Source organism: Lampetra planeri, chromosome 63, assembly GCF_965212315.1.
Source record: "Lampetra planeri chromosome 63, kcLamPlan1.2.h2, whole genome shotgun sequence".
NCBI lineage: Eukaryota > Metazoa > Chordata > Hyperoartia > Petromyzontiformes > Petromyzontidae > Lampetra > Lampetra planeri.
The window spans coordinates 499,376-517,461 of NC_136169.1; the positions used below are offsets into that span (position 1 = coordinate 499,376).

The 18,086-nt window shown below is 52.3% G+C and overlaps 1 protein-coding gene across 12 annotated transcripts in view; it reads right to left on the bottom strand.

Moving 5' to 3' along the window:
- LOC144736785 (uncharacterized) overlaps positions 1–18,086 on the bottom strand; it is a 45,647-nt gene that overhangs the window by 17,949 nt on the left and 9,612 nt on the right. For 4 of the 12 annotated variants that reach the window (XM_078619408.1, XM_078619407.1, XM_078619406.1 and 1 more), the window contains 2 exons: positions 4,579–4,641; positions 1,240–1,430 (listed from right to left, as the gene is read on the bottom strand). The exons of 1 other annotated variant lie outside the window; for it this stretch is intronic. The gene's annotated coding sequence lies outside the window, so the exon portion shown is untranslated. Of the gene's footprint in view, positions 1–1,239; positions 1,435–4,578; positions 4,642–18,086 lie in introns of all 12 variants that reach the window. 7 more of the 12 variants (XM_078619410.1, XM_078619409.1, XM_078619414.1 and 4 more) reach the window with 4 other exon arrangements.

Below are 18,086 nucleotides of genomic sequence, written 5' to 3' on the forward strand. Positions count from 1 at the left end.
CAATGTTTTTTTTTCTTGACGGCTGAGAGAGGGAGAGAGAGAGGAGGATGCGGTGGTGGTGAAGGGGGGGGGGCGGTGAGGAAGAGCCGGTGCGGTACCCCTCGATTGCATACCACCACCACCACCACCCCAGCAAGAGGCAAATGTCTCATGAATATTTAAATTCCCCTCCTAGGGTAGGCACTGACAGCACCCGAAAACGCCAGCAGCGCTGCAAGCCGCCCACGCCATCACTGGTTGGCACCGTCGTCGCTGAGCCAGCTCAAATTATTTATTTTACACCCTTGAGTTGAATGGACGACCGCCGGCATTGGAAGCAGCACCGTGCACGTCGTGCGATTGCACCTGGACGCAACGACGCGTACGTGCACGAAGATACGCACACACGTGCGCACGTACATACGCACGCACATATGCGTACACGTGCGCGCGTACGTACGCATTTCATAAATGGCCAGCACGGTAATCACCGCGGCGGTATGTGGGGGGCGGGGGGATTCTCTAGCCGACGCGCAACGAGGGCACGGAAATTTAAAAAATCCCAAAAGAGAAACAACCCAACCGACCGACGGCCCGCGCCGAACCTGCATCTTCCCAACAGCACGCGTTGCGACGGCGCAACCGGCTTCGTGGCGGGCAGATTCCGAAGCCGTCAGTTTTTATTATTATTATTATTATTCTCCTGGCCGGCTCAGCGTGACGGTGGGCACGACGACGACGGCGGCGGCGGCGCTTCTAGCGACGGGGTCCGTGCGGAGCGGCTCGGAGCGAGCGACATCGCCGCAGGGTCCTTGCGGGGCACGGCTCGCATCATTCCCGCGCAACTCAAATTGGAGGAGAGAGAAGAGGAGACGACGATGACGACGATGGCGACAACAACAAAAACACGCACACGCACAAACCCGAACGAACAACAACGTCAAAGAGAACGCCAAACCGCCAAGGGGGGGGTGGGCGAATTCCAGCGCGCGAATCGCCCGATGCCTGCGCTCCTGATATCTCGCTCACCGCTCGCAAATACCAAGTCGCCACTCTCTGCCGATGCCACCGCCGTCACCGCCGAGACATCCTCGCCCCGCGCGATCTGCGATGCCGCAGCAGCCGCAGCCGCCGCCGCTTCTGCCGGGTTTTTTTTTTAACACCCTCGCGCCTCCTTCCCCCTGACCTACATTCTTCGCGTGCGGCGATGCTGCCGCCCGACGCAGGTTTAGTCTCGGAGCGCCGCGCGGCTTCTCTTACCCGAGACGTGTGTCGCCCGCCCGCTCGCCCGCCCGCTCGCCCGCCAGCCTCTCTCTCTCTCTCCATACCGCCGCAAGCCCGGGCAAGGGCACGCCGGGCTGCTGCTGTCAATTGAGGATTTTTTTCCTTCCTCCCCTTTCTCCGTTTTTTCAGAGCGCATCACTTGAGCGGCGGCATTCGGGTCGTCTGAACTTCCTCGCAACGAGGGGAGGAGGAGAGGAATGGGAGAGAGGGGGGAAACAAACAAAACAGGACATTGGAGAGAGAAGAACCAAAACAAAATTGGTCTTGCTGCAGCAATGCCTGCTGGGAAGGATCATGTGATTTAACAATCCTGGCACTGGTGCTGCCAGCTTTTCTCTCTCGCCCTCGCTCTCTCTCTCTTTCTCTCTCTCGGGCGCGTGTGTACAAATTCACTCGAGCGGTGCGAGCGAGCGCGCTCGCACCGCATCCCGCTTGCCACTTGGGCTCTCTTCTCTTCGGTACGAATCGGACGACCCGGCCCCCAGTCCCCGACAAGGCACGGAGCACCGGACCGACGGGCCGACGGACGCGTCACGGATACCGTCAAAGCGGACGGTCGGACGGGAGGCGACGACGATATCGGGGGGGGGGGGGGGTGGGGGGGGTGTGCGTGCGAGGATATTTACGCAAGAGCCACGGCCGGACTTTAGGGGTTTCGCGAGGAATGAAAACAGTCGCCGCCCGATAAAGCGACGTCAACCCACAGCGGCAGCGGAAGTAGAGGAAAGATAAAAATGTGAAAAGAGGACGAACAGAAACGGGACGAATTCAGTTTTTTTCTCTCAACAATGGAACTGGCAATCGGCCCTGGCATGCGCTCCGCCATAAAACAGATTGCCACAAGCATATTAAGGCAACCGTCGCGGGCGAACGTTGCCATAAAGTATCGCACTTGCCCCTCTCTCCGACTCCCCTCCCTCGCGACGGCATTAAGGCCCCGTCTATCTCCTATTAAAGCCCCGTCTGTCTCCTATTAAAGCCCCGTCTATCTCCTATTAAAGTCCCGTCTGTCTCCTATTAAAGCCTCGTCTATCTCCTATTAAAGCCCCCGTCTATCTCCTATTAAAGCCCCGTCTGTCTCCTATTAAAGCCCCCATCCATCTCCTATTAAAGCCCCCATCCATCTCCTATTAAAGCCCCCATCCATCTCCTATTAAAGCCCCCATCCATCTCCTATTAAAGCCCCCATCTATCTCCTATTAAAGCCCCCATATATCTCCTATTAAAGCCCCCATATATCTCCTATTAAAGCCCCCGTCTATCTCCTATTAAAGCCCCCATCTATCTCCTATTAAAGCCCCCGTCTATCTCCTATTAAAGCCCCCATCTATCTCCTATTAAAGCCCCGTCTATCTCCTATTAAAGCCACGTCTAGCTCCTATTAAAGCCCCCGTCTATCTCCTATTAAAGCCCCGTCTATCTCCTATTAAAGCCCCCATCCATCTCCTATTAAAGCCCCCGTCTATCTCCTATTAAAGCCCCCATCTATCTCCTATTAAAGCCCCGTCTATCTCCTATTAAAGCCCCGTCTAGCTCCTATTAAAGCCCCCGTCTATCTCCTATTAAAACCCCGTATATCTCCTATGAAAGCCCCGTCTAGCTACTATTAAAGCCCCGTCTAGCTCCTATTAAAGCCCCATCCATCTCCTATTAAAGTCCCGTCTAGCTCCTATTAAAGCCCCATCTATCTCCTATTAAAGCCCCGTCTATCTCCTATTAAAGCCCCATCTATCTCCTATTAAAGCCCCGTCTAGCTCCTATTAAAACCCCGTCTATCTCCTACTAAAGTCCCGTCTAGCTCCTATTAAAGCCCCATCTATCTCCTATTAAAGCCCCATCTATCTCCTATTAAAGCCCCGTCTAGCTCCTATTAAAACCCCGTCTATCTCCTACTAAAGTCCCGTCTAGCTCCTATTAAAGCCCCATCTATCTCCTGGTAAAGCCCCCGTCTATCTCCTACTAAAGCCCCGTCTATCTCCTATTAAAGACCCCGTATATCTCCTACCGGAGGGGTGCGCCATCGATTCCGGCTAAACCTTCATTGGCTACGGCCTCAAGCCACCGGTCGCCACCTCACGCGAGTGAAGACCGTGAGGGTATCCCCCCCACCCTCCACCACCCTCCCCCGTGGCCCCCTCCAGCCCACTCCGATCGCCCATCCTTCATACCGTGAGGCCAAATCTCATATCGGACGCCTTTGTCTGGCAGTTCAGCAACCAGTCTTTTTTTTTAGGGCGATGCATCGGCATGTCAGTTATTCTTTGGATTTTTTTTATTTTCACGATGATTTTCAACAAGCCAAGAGTGTGTGTGTATGTATATGGAATCAGAATCTCCATTCATACCGGATCAATTCGATGAGCTATAACGCTCTTTTTTTCCCCAAGGGTGTCCAGTTCCGGAAGGGTCGCAATCTTGCGAACGGGAAACGGACGAGCGGATCGGTGGAAAGGAAGAGCGTGGTGATCACCCGAGGCAGGAAAGAGAAGCAGAGGAGAGACAGAACGGAGAGAGAGAACAGTGAGGGAGAGAGAGAGGGAACGGTTAGAGAGAAAACAGTGGAGGAAAGAAGGAAGAGAGAGTGACGGTCGGGCATCTCAAAATTTGAACCGGGACGCGGCGGGGGGGGGGGCACGTGATCTCATCCGGACACACGGCGTGGAAGGTCAAGGGAGCGACGGCTCGGGTCCGACCGTTACCGGCACGGTGCGTGGGCCGCTCTGCGCTGATGCGGTTAAAACAAAGTTATCTGCGCTTCCGCAGATTTCCTCCCACTTGCCACGGCCTGCAGCAGCGCGTGCGTGCCGCGTGCCCTCGACTCTCGCTGCTGGTCGGCTATTTTTAACCAACCCCCCGACTGTCCGACTGCAGCCGACTGCCATTCCCAAAACGGGAGCAGCGGCGGTGGTGGAGGCAGCAGCAGCCGCCATCGCCAGCATGACCGCTACCGCCCCCATCATTACCGCCATCATCACTACTGTCAGCACTACTCGCATGAGTACTAGCATCATCACAATCACCATCACTGCCGCCATCACCATCACTACCATAATGACCGCAATCACTACCGTCATCATCACACCTGTCAGCATGATTACCATCAGTACTCACGCCATCACTGTCGCCATCACCACCATCACTACCGACAGCACCATCACTACCATAATCACCGCAATCACGTCTGCCACCATCACTACCGCCAGCATGGATCACAATCACCAGAACAATTACCACCATTATAACGATCACCACACCACCACCATCACACACAAACATGACAACATACATCACCACCACGACCATCACCGCACTTACCACTGTGCACCCGAGGCTTCTGTCACTCGGGTAGCGACGTCTGTTTCGGATATCTGCGTTCCTCTGGGGGGGGGGGGGGGGCATCAAGCAGTGGATGAAGCATGGCTCCCACACACTGCCACTGTCAGGGACGCGCTCGCCCCACCATCCAACGTCGTCACAGATAAGAGGTTATTCTGCTGCATATAGTAAATCTACGCAACCAATGGCTTCAGATTCGGCACTATGCCTAGCACATTATTAATATGATGATCATCTTGCCGAAGGGAGAAACACGTGGGATTTCAATTCTCTTGATTTTCTGTCCAAAATACCATCGGTGTCTTGTGGTCAAATCGAAACACATGGGAGGGGGGGGGGGACATTAAAGCTGGCGGAGGCGTTAGAGCGGGTGGTGATGTTAGAGCGGGTGGCGTTAGAGCGGGCGGTGGTATTAGAGCGGGCGGTGGTGTTAGAGCGGGCGGTGGTGTTAGAGTGGGCGGTGTTAGAGCAGGTGGAGGCGTTCGAGCAGGTGGAGGCGTTAGAGCAGGTGGAGGCGTTAGAGTGGGCGGTGGTGTTAGAGCGGGCGGTGGTGTTAGAGTGGGCGGTGGTGTTAGAGCGGGCGGTGGTGTTAGAGCGGGTGGAGGCGTTAGAGCGGGCGGTGGTGTTAGAGCGGGTGGAGGTGTTAGAGCGGGTGGAGGCGTTAGAGCGGGTGGTGGTGTTAGAGTGGGCGGTGGTGTTAGAGCGGGTGGAGGCGTTAGAGTGGGCGGTGTTAGAGCAGGTGGAGGCGTTAGAGTGGGCGGTGGTGTTAGAGCGGGCGGTGGTGTTAGAGCGGGTGGAGGCGTTAGAGCGGGCGGTGGCATTAGAGCGGGCGGTGGTGTTAGAGCGGGCGGTGGTGTTAGAGCGGGTGGTGGTGTTAGAGCGGGTGGAGGCGTTAGAGTGGGCGGTGGTGTTAGAGTGGGCGGTGGCGTTAGAGCGGGTGGATGCGTTAGAGTGGGCGGTGGTGTTAGAGCGGGCGGCGGCGTCATGGCGGGCAGCAGCAACGGTTAGAATTGTCGGCATCGTCCCCCGTCGCCAGCATCGGCATTACCATCACGAACACCATTTGCCGAGTGCAATTTGCTTTGAGGGGGGTGGGGCGATTGGGTGGGTGGGGGAGGTAGCGATGGGGGCGGGGGTCATCGAACCCAACGCAGAGGGCGTCTCGACCCGAAGATGCTCGTGCTGACGCGGCGAGGGGGGAGAGCAATTTGTGTTTCTGGAGTGGAGGCGGAGGAGGAGGCGGTGGGGAGTGGATCACGCGCTGTGCCTGTTGCGAACCCAGCGACCCGCGTTTCGATTCCCGGTCGGTGGCGAGCCGAGAGCCTCAACCTCCCCACCCCCTGGGCTCGGCCCTGGCCGACGACGGACCCGCCCGTGCCGAGACCAGCGTGGTGAAGTATGGACAAACAACAACAACCGCCCCCACCCCACACCAGCAGTTGACGTGGTGTGGATTGTCCTGCGCATTGGTGGTTTAAAGAGCTTCATAGCTCGCTCCACGCTCACTCCACGCACACGCTCCAAGCACACGCTCCACGCTCGCTCCACGCACACGCTCCAAGCTCGTTCCGTGCGCCAAGGCAACAGCGACGGCGTGAACGCAAGAGTGCTGGGATGAACGCTGGGGTTACGGTGCACCGGGGGGAGGGGAGGGGGTTTACCGTCGACCTGGTCGACTCTTTAACGTGCTCACCATCGGTGGGAGGGGGCAGGGAAGCAGGGGGGGGGGGGGCGGTGTTTAAGGCAAGATGCAGCACACTTTGTTGTTGCACCGGCTCGCGGTTGGGATCCGGCAGGCCGCCCCATCACCCCCCCCCCATTCCGCCTCCCCTCCCTTCCCCCGTCAATAGCAACCGCTGCGCATTCCCCGTATTACAAGATCCCGCGATGGCGTCGTGCACCACCGAGGTCACGGTCCAGATTTTTTTGCCAAATGTAAAGAATTGCTGCACGCCCACCGATTACGCGGTGGGGATTGTACATCGGCAATTGTCGCGTCCCCCTACTGCGAACAACTTGGCAGGACCCCCCCCAGACCCCCTCCTGAAAGCGAGTTGCGAGACACGGCGAGGCTTTCTTGGGTAAACGAGCAGACTGACCGTAACATTGGCAACGATGACAACGACGATAACACAAAGGGTCCTTTAAACGCATGCTCGCGTGTACGTTCAACTTCTTTCGCCACCGTACGTAGCCAACCACGCGAAACGGATATGCGGTAACCGCAAGAATGAAAATAAAAAAGCGCAATGCGGGTGACGTGGTCGTAGCGGCAAGCAGCAGCACTGTCTCAGCCTCCGGCCACCAGGGGACTGCCAAAAATATACCGCACGGCATTGCCATAGGTCACGCTCTATCCGCCGCCGGACGAGGGGCCCTCGCAAGCTGCCACCGCTCCCCACGGGTCTCGCGATGACAAAACTAAAAAAAAATGTCCACTCATCTGCCCCCCCGCCCCCGCCTCTCTCGATTGCGTCGCTCCGTCTCCACGGTGGTGGTTCCCCTAAAGGCGTGTTCCAAGCCTCTGGCCGCCACTCTCGCCCGTCAGTCTCGGAGCCATCGGCCGCCGTGCCTAGCAGCGACTCGCCCGGCTGCTAACTTTGCCAGTTCGTTCAATCTGGCTTGGATCGTGGAGGTCAGGGGGTGGGGGGGACATGGGGGGGGGGGGCGGTGGCGGGGGGGGGTTCGGCAAAAAAAACTAAAATAACAAGAGCAGCCGTTTTTTTCGTTCAATTATATTATCGGTGACGTAGACCAAAATAAAACCAAACTAGATAATTCAAGAGCGACCCCAAGATGCACCGAATACCGGCGGTAGTCTTCAATAAGTAACATCGTGAAGTGGCAGTCCTTATAGGAACTGGGGCGCAGTTTTGCGGGGTAGTGTAGGTTTACAGGGACTCCTCTACTTACGAATGAGCTATATTCCAGAGGTCTGTTCGTAAGTCGGTTTGTTTGTAAGTCCCAACTTTACTCCTGTCGATTCCAAACATCTTGTATGGCGTGTACACTAAACACGGGGAATGGCTTTAAAAGTTGTATCATCTCCTGGAGATGTAGACGCCACCGGTTCTTTATGTTCTGCAGATGTAGATGCCACTGGTTCTTCACGTTCTGCAGATTTAGATGCCACTGGTTCTTTGCGTTCTGCAGATGTAGATGCCACTGGTTCTTCACGTTCTGCAGATGTAGATGCCACTGGTTCTTCACGTTCTGCAGATGCAGATGCCACTGGTTCTTCACGTTCTGCAGATGCAGATGCCACTGGTTCTTCACGTTCTGCAGATGTAGATGCCACTGGTTCTTCACGTTCTGCAGATGTAGATGCCACTGGTTCTTCACGTTCTGCAGTTGTAGATGCCACTGGTGCTTCACGTTCTGCAGGTGTAGATGCCACTGGTTCTTCATGTTCTGCAGATGTAGATGCCACTGGTTCTTCATGTTCTGCAGATGTAGATGCCACTCGTTCTTCATGTTCTGCAGATGTCGATGCCACTGGTTCTTCACGTTCTGCAGATGTAGATGCCACCACCACCATCTCTTGTGTGGAAGTTGAACAGCTGCAACTAGACATACTGACCAGGTTTGTTCATATCTCTGAAAGTTCATAAGTCGAATGTTTGTAAGTAGAGGAGTCCCCTGTATATAATGCCAATTGTTAAACCGTGACCCTCCACCACCCAGCGACGGAGCCGAATCAAATAAAGTTGTCAAGTCGTGGGGGAAGCGCCCCACCGCGCGATTTGGTTTTTCAGCCAAACTGGAGGAGGAACACTGGAAAAGCCCCGAAGGCAAAGACACCCGAACCAAAACCCGGACACAAGCTTTGATTTGACATTTTTAAAGAAGTATTTTTACTCTTTCTGGCAACAATCCGCGAGGTGTTAAGGTGTCCAAAAGCCCAAACAGACACACCAATAATTGAAAAACATTCTTAAATTTTACAAAAATGCAATATTCTTATGTTTTCATACTTTGATACTGGCAAGAAAAGGGTCCCGTGATACACATGATTATTATTATCATTGTGAGGCATCTTCAACGTCGGCATTAACCACATGAGCTCATGGTAACAACAACAACAAAAATGGTCCCGTCGATAAAATTGTCTCAACTCCGAGCTACGAATGGCGTCGGTGTTTGCACTGCACTACATTTGGTGCCGCTCGCCTTGTGGCGTCTCCAGCCCGCTAGCGGGGCCAAAGCCGCAAGCCGCCTCTCCGGTGCAGGACAAATAAATCACTCTCCCAAGGCCGATGCGTGCCTTGCCGACGGCACATTTGTTGAAGTGTTATATCCGTCACTGAGTATGTGTGGCTAATGCTGACTTGATGCCTTGTATCATGGGCATCTTTATTCATTAATTTTAAATAGTTACAATAAAGATTTTAAAAAATCTATTAATTATATGAACCCGCGATTCCTCATGTGAGGGACAAGGCGAACCCCTTGCTCCCCCCAAATATAGAAGTCAGTCAAACTCTGCCTATGAATATTCAAGCTCCGCCTATTAATATTCAAGCTCCGCCTATGAATATCCAAGTTCCGCCTATGAATTGGTGTCTATGTGGCGTCTGAACATGTTAACATCTCCTGCATTATTCTATCTTCTTCTTGAGCCACGTGCAGCAGAAACACCACCACCACCACTACCACCACCCCGTGGGGTTGAGCACACGAAAGAGTTTGGGTGTACACCCCGTGCTGTACGCATAGATGAAGTTCTTTCGCACCTTACGCAAGTTTACCCCCAACCTTGCTAATCGGAGGTGCGCAGGGGGGAGGGCGGCAGGCGAAGGACAACAAACTGAACGCAGAGAAAGCAGAGAGGGCTGTGCGGCGTTGCCCCGCGTTATCGACATCGCGACATGCGTGCGTCGCCACAGCGACCCCCTGAGATGAGACGTGGAGTTGGGGAGCGAGGGGTCGGGGCGGGGGGTCAGGCGAGGGGTGGGAGCGGGGGGGGTGGGAGCGGGGGGGTGGGAGCGGGGGGTGGGAGCGGAGGGTGGGAGCGGGGAGTCGGAGCGGGGGGTGGGAGCGGGGGGTGGGAGCGGGGGGTGGGAGTGGGGGGTGGGAACGGGGGTGGGAGCGGAGGGTGGGAGCGGGGAGTCGGAGCGGGGGGTGGGAGCGGGGGGTGGGAGCGGGGGGTGGGAGCGGGGGGTCAGGTGGGGGGTCGGGGTGGGGGGATGGGGGGGGTCGAGCGAAGATCACGGTCAGCCATACCTCGCCTGCCCTCGCCGCATGGACGATTCGCTCTCTGACGATGACGAATAAGAACGGGGTTGTTACCCTTTCTGCCGATAAAACAGGAGTTGTGTTAAGATGCTCAAACACCAAATATAAACCTTTTGCAAGTACTGCATTAACCACACACAGTATTTGTGGCGAACATGCAAACAAAACATCCTCTGGCAATATATGGCGTTATGTTTGAAACGGATTGGCCTACACCAGAGACAGCCTTTCTGGCCTTGTCTCTCACCAGTGTCAGACCGGAGAACTTTGATACTGGAAAAAAGGAACCAAATAGATAATTTCTGCGAGACATCAAGTCTGCATTTAGCACACGTGCTCTGTGTGGTTAAGGCAGACTTCATGCCTCACAAAAGGTGTTTGAACATCTTTAACACCTGTTTTATCGTCAAAAAAGAAAAACCTATTATTAATTTTCATCACCTTGGATTCTGGCAAAATTGTCTCACAGGTCCATTCTCTCTGGACGTGGCGAGCGCAGCGGTCTTGTTGCACGACTAACAAAAACCAAAACACAACTCAACACGTCCACAACAACACCATGAGGCCTTAAGAGAATAAATTATGCTGTTCGTGTATACAGTACGGGTAGTACTTGACTTACGAACACCATTTGTTACCGAGGGGCCCGTTCTTAAGTCGAAAGGATCGTAAGTTGGAATGCAAAAGTGTACTCCAGTAGACTCTCCGCGCGAATGATGGGGTGGACGGACGGGTGCAGATAATTCAAAATCGCGAAGAATCCAAAAAGAAACATTTTCCATGAATATCTGTGCCAAAAATGGACGAATGAACGATCGATACGCGTGGTCAGTGATAATAACGCTTTCCTGCTCCTGCCTACTAAGTGGACAGCAGAGATATGCAACTACTGTATTGTAGAGGCGATCGCGTGGATTTCAGATTAACCGGAGCAAGGTATTTGTTCGGTTAAAGCACGTGACTTGTAATTAACATTAACTAGAATAACAATGGAGAACTGTTTTGAGATTACAGTAAACCCTCGGATTGCGAGTAACTTGGTCTGCGAGTGTTTTGCAAGACGAGTAGTACGTATACGCTTTGTCTGCCGAGCGTCACGTGATCACAACTGATATACGAGTGCTTTGATATACGAGTGTTTTGGATTACAAACATGTTTCCAGAACGAATTATGCTCGCAATCCAAGGTTTTACTGTATTCATTTGGGCTTAAGGGAAAATCAACGAGTTGTTAATTAATGTGAACATCTCAGGTGTGTGGTTAATCCGCAAAATCAGATAAACAGTACGCGGATAATCGAGTCTACCGTATATTTAAAAGCACACACACACAAACACTTACTCCCAGCATCAGGCTGACCTACTGCATCTCACGGAGGATCGCTCAGCTGAACAAAATATTTCCGCAGTCGATTTGCAAGTGCGGGTTCGCGTTTTAAGTTAACGTAAAAAATCATATATTTCATGGATGATAGGTTCGTAAGTGTGGGTGGTCTTAAGTCGGGTGCTCGTAAGTCGAGGAGACTGCCCGCACTGCGTTCCCTTTGTCATTCGCCAACCTATCCGCGATTCTGGATACCTGCTAATCGCATCGGGAACTTTACGCAACTGCATCGCGTGAGAGAAGGTGATGAGCGATAAAGGGTTGAGAGATACAGTTACGAGATGAAGTTATGAGATCAAGTGATGAGAGATCAAGTTATGAGATAAAGTTACGAGATAAAGTGATGAGAGATAAAGTGATGAGATGAAGTGATGAGATGAAGTGATGAGATGAAGTGATGATGTAAAGTGATACGAGATAAAGTTATGAGATAAAGTGATGAGATATGAAGTTATGAGAGATCGTGTGATGAAATGTAACATTTATTTAATGGGTCTTCCTGACTGCACAATTTTATTTATGCCATGAAGGGCAATTACCCGAAACGTCGCCTTATAGTACAGGGACTCTACTTATGAACGAGTTAGGTTCCAGAGGTTTGTTTGTAAATCGAATTGTTTGCAAGTCCAACTTTACTCCTGTCGATTCCAAACGTGTTGTACGGCATGTACACTAAACACGGGGAATGGCTTTAAAAGTTAGATAATCTCCTGGAGATGCCACTGGTTCTTCACGTTCTGCAGATGTAGATGCCACTGGTTCTTCACGTTCTGCAGATGTAGATGCCACTGGTTCTTCACGTTCTGCAGATGTAGATGCCACTGGTTCTTCACGTTCTGCAGATGTAGATGCCACTGGTTCTTCACATTCTGCAGATGTAGATGCCACTGGTTCTTCACGTTCTGCAGATGTAGATGCCACTGGTTCTTCACGTTCTGCAGATGTAGATGCCACTGGTTCTTCATCTTCTGCAGATGTAGATGCCACTGGTTCTTCACGTTCTGCAGATGTAGATGCCACTGGTTCTTCACGTTCTGCAGATGTAGATGCCACTGGTTCTTCACGTTCTGCAGATGTAGATGCCACTGGTTCTTCACGTTCTGCAGATGTAGATGCCACTGGTTCTTCACGTTCTGCAGATGTAGATGCCACTAGTTCTTCACGTTCTGCAGATGTAGATGCCACTGGTTCTTCACGTTCTGCAGATGTAGATGCCACTGGTTCTTCACGTTCTGCAGATGTAGATGCCACTGGTTCTTCATCTTCTGCAGATGTAGATGCCACTGGTTCTTCACGTTCTGCAGATGTAGATGCCACTGGTTCTTCACGTTCTGCAGATGTAGATGCCACTGGTTCTTCACGTTCTGCAGATGTAGATGCCACTGGTTCTTCACGTTCTGCAGATGTAGATGCCACTGGTTCTTCACGTTCTACAGATGTAGATGCCACTGGTTCTTCACGTTCTGCAGATGTAGATGCCACTGGTTCTTCACGTTCTACAGATGTAGATGCCACTGGTTCTTCACGTTCTACAGATGTAGATGCGACTGGTTCTTCACGTTCTTCAGATGTAGATGCGACTGGTTCTTCACGTTCTGCAGATGTAGATGCCACTGGTTCTTCACGTTCTGCATATGTAGATGCCACTGGTTCTTCACGTTCTGCAGATGTAGATGCCACTGGTTCTTCACGTTCTGCAGATGTAGATGCCACTGGTTCTTCACGTTCTGCAGATGTAGATGCCACTGGTTCTTCACGTTCTGCAGATGTAGATGCCACTGGTTCTTCACGTTCTACAGATGTAGATGTGACTGGTTCTTTACGTTCTGCAGATGTAGATGCCACTGGTTCTTCACGTTCTGCATATGTAGATACCACTGGTTCTTCATGTTCTGCAGATATAGATGCCACTGGTTCTTCACGTTCTGCAGATGTAGATGCCACTGGTTCTTCACGTTCTGCAGATGTAGATGCCACTGGTTCTTCACGTTCTGCAGATGTAGATGCCACTGGTTCTTCACGTTCTGCAGATGTAGATGCCACTGGTTCTTCACGTTCTGCAGATGTAGATGCCACTGGTTCTTCACGTTCTGCAGATGTAGATGCCACTGGTTCTTCACGTTCTGCAGATGTAGATGCCACTGGTTCTTCACGTTCTGCAGATGTAGATGCCACTGGTTCTTCACGTTCTGCAGATGTAGATGCCACTGGTTCTTCATGTTCTGCAGATGTAGATGCCACTGGTTCTTCATGTTCTGCAGATGTAGTTGCCACTGGTTCTTCATATTCTGCAGATGTAGATGCCACTGGTTCTTCACGTTCTGCAGATGTAGATGCCACTGGTTCTTCACGTTCTGCAGATGTAGATGCCACTGGTTCTTCACATTCTGCAGATGTAGATGTCACTGGTTGTTCACGTTCTGCAGATATAGATGCCACTGGTTCTTCACGTTCTAGATGTAGATGCCATTGGTTCTTCACGTTCTACAGATGTAGATGCCACTGGTTCTTCACGTTCTACAGATGTAGATGCGACTGGTTCTTCACGTTCTGCAGATGTAGATGCCACTGGTTCTTCACGTTCTAGATGTAGATGCCACTGGTTCTTTACGTTCTGCAGATGTAGATGCCACTGGTTCTTCACGTTCTGCAGATGTAGATACCACTGGTTCTTCACGTTCTGCAGATGTAGATGCCACTGGTTCTTCATGTTCTACAGATGTAGATGCCACTGGTTCCTCAGGTTCTGCAAATATTGATCCCATTGGTTCTTCATGTTCTGCAAATGTCGATGCCACTGGTTCTTCACGTTCTGCAAATGTAGATGCCACTGGTTCTCTTCATGTTCTGCAGATGTCACCGGTCCACAATGCTTTATAATGTCCACTTTAGTTTCCGCCGTCATAGTGCGCCACCTCTTACGACCACCCTCAACACTTTCACCACTCTTACGCTTCTGAGACATGACGGGGGTTGATGATGTTCGTGAAAAGCAAAGAGAGAGAACGTCGGAGTGAACCGCACAGCGTCAACGCAACAACAGCAGACAGTGGAGGCGGCCCAAGGCAGAAATGCTGGGAATGCTGGGTAATGAATGGGAATTCTGGGTAATGACACAAACAACCACCACCGCCATCTGTTGTGTGGCGGTTGCACTTACGACTCTCGGTGTCGAACGGGCAACTGGACATACGGACCAAGTTTGTTCGTATCTCTGAAAGTTCGTAAGTCGAATTTTCGTAAGTAGAGTAGTCTTTGTGTACAGTGAGGGAAAAAAGTATTTGATCCCCTGCTGATTTTGTACGTTTGCTCACTGATGAAGAAATTATCAGTCTATACTTTTAATGGTAGGTTTATTTCAACAGTGAGAGACAGAATAACAACAACAAAATCCAGAAAAACGCATGTCAAAAATGTTATTAATTGATTTGCATTCTAAAAAGGGAAATAAGTATTTGACCCCTCTGCCAAACATGACTTAGTACTTGGTGGCAAAACCCTTGTTGGCAAGCACAGAGGTCAGACGTTTCTTGTAGTTGGCCACCAGGTTTGCACACATCTCAGGAGGGATTTTGTCCCACTCCTCTTTGCAGATCTTCTCCAAGTCATTAAGGTTTCGAGGCTGACGTTTGGCAACTCGAACCTTCAGCTCCCTCCACATGGGATCAAGGTCTGGAGACTGGCTAGGCCACTCCAGGACCTTAATGTGCGTCTTCTTGAGCCACTCCTCTGTTGCCTTGGCCATGTGTTTTGGGCCATTGTCATACTGGAATACCCATCCACGACCCATTTTCAATGCCCTGGCTGAGGGAAGGAGGTTCTCACCCAAGATTTGACAGTACATGGCTCCGTCCATCATCCCTTTGATGCGGTGAAGTTGTCCTGTCCCCTTAGCAAAAAAACACCCCCAAAGCATAATGTTTCCACCTCCATGTTTGACGGTGGGGATGGTATTCTTGGGGTCATAGGCAGCATTCCTCCTCCTCCAAATACGGCGAGTTGAGTTGATGCCAAAGAGCTCCATTTTGGTCTCATCTGACCACAACACTTTCACCCAGTTGTCCTCTGAATCATTCAGATGTTCATTGGCAAACTTCAAACAGGCATGTATATGTGCTTTCTTGAGCAGGGGGACCTTGCGGGCGCTGCAGGATTTCAGTCCTTCACGGCGTAGTGTGTTACCAACTGTTTTCTTTGTGACTATGGTCCCAGCTTCCTTTAGATCATTGACAATATCCTCCCATGTAGTTCTGGGCTGATTCCTCACCGTTCTCATGATCATTGCAACTCCACGAGGCGAGATCTTGCATTGAGCCCCAGGCCGAAGGAGATTGACAGTTCTTTTGTGTTTCTTCCATTTGCGAATAATCGCACCAACTGTTGTCACCTTCTCACCAAGCTGCTTGGCGATGGTCTTGTAGCCCATTCCAGCCTTGTGTAGGTCTACAATCTTGTCCCTGACATCCTTGGAGAGCTCTTTGGTCTTGGCCATGGTGGAGAGTTTGGAATCTGATTGATTGATTGCTTCTGTGAACAGGTGTCTTTTATACAGGTAACAAGCTGAGATTAGGAGCACTCCCTTTAAGAGTGTGCTCCTAATCTCAGCTCGTTACCTGTATAAAAGACACCTGGGAGCCAGAAATCTTTCTGATTGAGAGGGGGTCAAATACTTATTTCCCTCATTAAAATGCAAATCAATTAATAACATTTTTGACATGCGTTTTTCTGGATTTTGTGATTGTTATTCTGTCTCTCACTGTTCAAATAAACCTACCATTAAAATTATAGACTGATCATTTCTTTGTCAGTGGGCAAACGTACAAAATCAGCAGGGGATCAAATACCATTTTCCCTCACTGTATATATTTAATGCCACACAGTGGTGTCATTGATTCACGTGTTGCTGTTGTTCTTGTCATCGTTATGAACCACTATTGCCAACGCTACCAACAACACAGCAGCAGCAGAAATAAGTTTATCTTACAAGACGCGCTCCCGTGGGCGTCCTTAAGATACGTCTCGTCAGGTGGAATACCCACTGCTGATACGTGGAATCCATCCGTCCACACACACATTCAATGTTTTACGTGCCATTGTATTGCGGGACTTCTGCTACGACTGCGTGGCGTTCTCTCGGTGCGGCATGGGATTGTCCTGCTGTTGATTTTGCTGCCTTGCCCAAGCTTCATAAATCGGAATTTTAACAATAATTTACATTTAGTGACTTTGCTTTGCAATTTTCTCAATTTTGCACTGCTATTGTGGGTTTTTTTTATTCCCCCCTTCTTTATTGTGTTTGCTGTTACAACTTACGGAGCCCGCGGCCCACATTGGAACACCTGTTGAAAAAACAAAAAAAACGTGCTTTGTGGCTTTTCCGATTCCTCTTCATCATGCATGAAGTCTAAATAAAGATCCCCAACTCCGATTCGCAGAGCCCGTGGGGTGTGCGCGCGCGCACAGAAAAGATTAAGACCCGCTACTATTAACCATCAACACTCTCGCACGCTGTTCAATTTCCAACTGCGCAAGCAGAAACGGCGCAGACACAAGACCGACTTCCTCTCCTCTCTCAATCACGAGCGCGTGCGGGGGAAAGTGTTTAAGGCACTTCGGATCGCCCGGCGCGGCAGATGAAAACTTACGACCGGCTGACTCGTTTATTGCCACCAGAAAAAAGACAAAGATCCCCCACGGTGTAGCCTCTAACAGACTGTTGGGGCAAGTGCTGTTAGCGAGCACCTACTGAAGGCCGGCATGGCACAGGAGGGGATGGGTGGCCAGCAGCACGCCCGGTCGCCTTTGTCTCCCCCCGTGTCAATGTTTACACACCGCTCCAGGTACTCATTTTAGGCTGAGTCGACCTAGGGGAGGCCCAGGACAGGTTCAGATAATCGTCACCGGTGTTGGCCGTGAGCGGGAATCGAACTCGGGCCGCCGGATTCGTATCTCAGAGCGCTAACCACTACACTACCGCTCCCCATCGCTAGACAACCACCCACCACCCACCCACCTACCCCACCACCACCACCCACCTACCCCCACCACCACCACCCACCCACCTACCCCCACCCACCTATCCCCACCTACCCCCACCACCACCACCCACCCACCTACCCCCACCCACCTATCCCCACCTACCCCCACCTACCCCCACCCACTTACCTCCACCCCCCACCCACCCAACACCACCATCCACCCACCCCCAACACCACCATCCACCCACCTACCCACCACCCACCTACCCCCACCACCACCCCCCACCCACCTACCCCCACCACCACCACCCACCACCACCATCCACCACCCACCACCACCATCCACCCCCCACCACCACCATCCACCCACCTACCCCCACCACCACCACCCACCTACCCCCACCACCCACCTACCCCCACCACCCACCTACACCACCATACCACCACCCACCTAACCCCACCACCCACCCACCTACCCCGACCCACCTACCCACACCACCACCATACACCCACCTACCCCCACCCACCTACCCCCCACTCCCCAACCACCTACCCCCACCCACCCCCACCCCCCAACCACCTACCCCCACCCACCCCCACCCCCCAACCACCTACCCCCACCCACCCCCACCCACCCACCTACCCCCCACCCCCCTACCCCCACCACCCACCCATCTACCCCCACCACCACCACCCACCTACCCCCACCACCACCACCCACCTAACCCCACCACCACCACCCACCTACCCCCACCACCACCCACCTACCCCCACCACCACCCACCCACCTACCCCCACCCCCACCATACACCCACCTACCCCCACCCACCTACCCCCACCACCACCACCTACCCCCACCCACCTACCCCCACCCCCCACCCACCTACCCC